A 3026-nucleotide genomic window follows, 5' to 3' on the forward strand; every position below is an offset into this window, starting at 1 on the left:
GAGCTCCTCCCGCCTGCCACCGCATCCAATCAGCACCACCGGTCGGCGCTGCCAACCTCGCCATCACCCGCCGCCGTTGCTACTTCCCTTCCCTCTTCTTCTCCAGTCGGCAGCCACCATTCTTCCCCTTACCCTTCGTCGCCGGAAACCGCCATCCCACCACTACTGCCTCCTTCGTCCGCTGCTGCCACGACTGCTCCCCAACAGCCTAACCCCCACCCAATTCCGACCACCCTATACCATTGTTCCACCGGTAATCAGCACTTCCGCCACCACCCCTCTAACTCGCTGGGATAATCGAAAAAAGCTTCATTCCGCCACCACCTTCCACCAAAATTCAAAATTTCTTGGGGCATTCTTCACCAAATACTTCCGGGCACGCCGATCTACTATCCACTTGGCCAAATTCACTCGTTGGAAAACCTAGCACCGCCACCGGCCGCCCCCCCTAATTTGGACAAAAATTAACAAAATTTTTGTTTCTCACCGGAGATTCAAAAGACTTAACCTTGCGGGTCCAATTCAAGCTTGGGGTCCGGTTTTAGCGGTTTTCTTTTCGCGTTTCGACACTTGAATTTGGTACATTCTTTTTAATTTTATTACATTCAATTTCTAATTTGGATAGACTTATGCTATGCATTAGGTTGATTAGAATTGACTTGCTTTGAATTGCTTGGATTACCTTGCCTTGAATTGTGTCAAATTGCAAATTTGGAGTAATTGTCCGGTTTATCTTAAAAATTTTATTTGAATTGATTGGATTGGTGTGAGGCGAGTGTGAGGCATAATTTTGGTCAAGTTTTTGTCTTTTCTCGATTATATTAACATGTACAATGGGTAAGAACAAAACCATTCACGCGTCTCATGGCTCTTCCCGCGAAGCTCAATCCTCGCGATCATCCAAAAAAGTCTCCACCGAGCATGTCAATCGTGATGGTAACCTTGTCCTCACTAGTGCACAAATCAACCAATTCAAGTCCAACCTCCAAAAACATGCAATCCGAGCCACCAAATTTTATCACCGGGAATCCATGATCACCCTTGGCCTCGACGATTGCTTGCAACAGATGTTCCTCAACATAGGTTGGCGTGATTATCTAGCTCTTTCCACGCGCACTTACAAGCAACCCACACTCGAGTTCCTCTCCCCTTATGCACGGGATGACATGGCGGAGGTGCTCATATTTAAACTTCAGGGTCGGCAGCACCGACTCACCTATGACACCCTCAACACTATCATGGGCACATACGATAGCCACAACACCGACATCTATAGTTATCAATGGACTCAGTTCAAGAGCTTACCCAAAGTAGAGTTTTGGACTCAGATCACCAGCCTTCCAAACTTCAATCCAAGTCGACAAAAAGATCCTTACATCATCCATCCTTGTTGGAGAATCGCCAACCGGATTCTTTCAACTTCCATCTTTGGTCTTCATGAGCCGGGACAAATAAACACAGTCAAGTTATATTTCCTCTATTTCATGTCCCACAGCAATTGGTCTTGCTCCGGTTTCACCATCTTTTTCTTGGACAAATGTGCAGCATACGCATGAAGTCCACCAGAGACATTTGCATCGGAGGTCTCATTACCCTAATTGGTTTGGGTGTGGGCCTTCAATTTCCCGAGTCTGAGTATGTACCAGTGGATGACCCTCCTATTTACCTCCTCGATTGCTTAGCTCTCCACCGGATGGAAATATTGCTACCTACCAGCAATGGCCATTACTCTTGGATCAATCATGCCAAGGAATCGGTTTACATCTTACCTTATCCCAGCATATCAGCCTTTACCACCAGGGACCCCGAAATGTGATTCTTGCCTGAAGAGTTACGTGATGATGATGATGTTGGTAATAATGATGACATGCAGGTAGACAATGCCAATGCGGATTGTCCATTTGAGGCTGAAGACCATTATGATCTCCCAATCCGACAACTGCCACCACCCTTTTATGATCAGCCTTCGGGAGCACACTTCGAACCACAACATGAGTACCAGTCCTATCAACAACACAACGAGTCAGGACCCAAGTTTCCTCTTGATATATACAGTCAGCTTGCTGCCTTGCGTTGTCAGGGCAACCAGAATGAAGCAGCCATTCGGCGCATCGAGGAGCAGCAAGCTCGCGCCAACAGCTACATGGAGGATCTTTGGCATCATTTTCAGCCTGAAGGCGGTTACCGTCCTCGTGGGCCTCCTCCACCTTGATTCCGGTATGATCCTTCCTTACTCTCATCCTAAGCATTGAGGACAATGCTTAATTTTAAGCTTGGGGTGAGGTATTCTTATATTTTATTTTTTTATTGCATTTAGGTTGTACATAGTTGCATCTAGAGTAAGTCATTTAGGTCATTCATAAAAATTGCATTAAAAAAAATATTGCATATTTTCTTTCTTTCTATTCTAATTTTCATACATTTTGGATGCATTCTAGTATAAGTTCATGCATTTTTGTTCTCTCTTGTCTTCTCATACCTACAGGTACAAAGCGCCGAGTCATAAGTATTGAATCATAGATTGGTCCCGGGTCTTGATATGAAATTCCTTGTATTGGATAAATGGGACACGTTTTGAGCCTCACAGACCACTTTGAGACCGCTTGTGTGGGGGTCAGATGCAGGTAGCTTGATTAGGTCTAGGTGCGGAGGGATGTGGTCAAACCGATGTGTGCGAGCAAAGATTAGCCCGGTAAGGTATTTTGAAGACATTGAAGACTCACATCTTGGTTTTGGGGGGGAATACCCCTTAGTACTCCCGAGTCTCGTCCGAGCCTTGCTTAGTTAGATTCTCACCACCTTTTTAAGATAGGTCATCATTTTTCTAGGGGTCTAGAGTAGATAGTTAGATAGATTTTGTTTATCACACCTTGCATTGAGGTGCTTGATGAACTTTGAAGTAGGTCCCCCAATTCACATCTTTTGGGACCAAGTTTTTTCGGTAACACCCATTTTTGAGTCATTCCCCACATTTTTTAGTAGATTTTGACACATTGTCAATGATCATTAGGTGTTCATGTTAGCCT

Source organism: Lactuca virosa, chromosome 9, assembly GCF_052849685.1.
Source record: "Lactuca virosa cultivar CGN04683 chromosome 9, Lactuca_virosa_CGN04683_v6, whole genome shotgun sequence".
Classification (NCBI taxonomy): domain Eukaryota; kingdom Viridiplantae; phylum Streptophyta; class Magnoliopsida; order Asterales; family Asteraceae; genus Lactuca; species Lactuca virosa.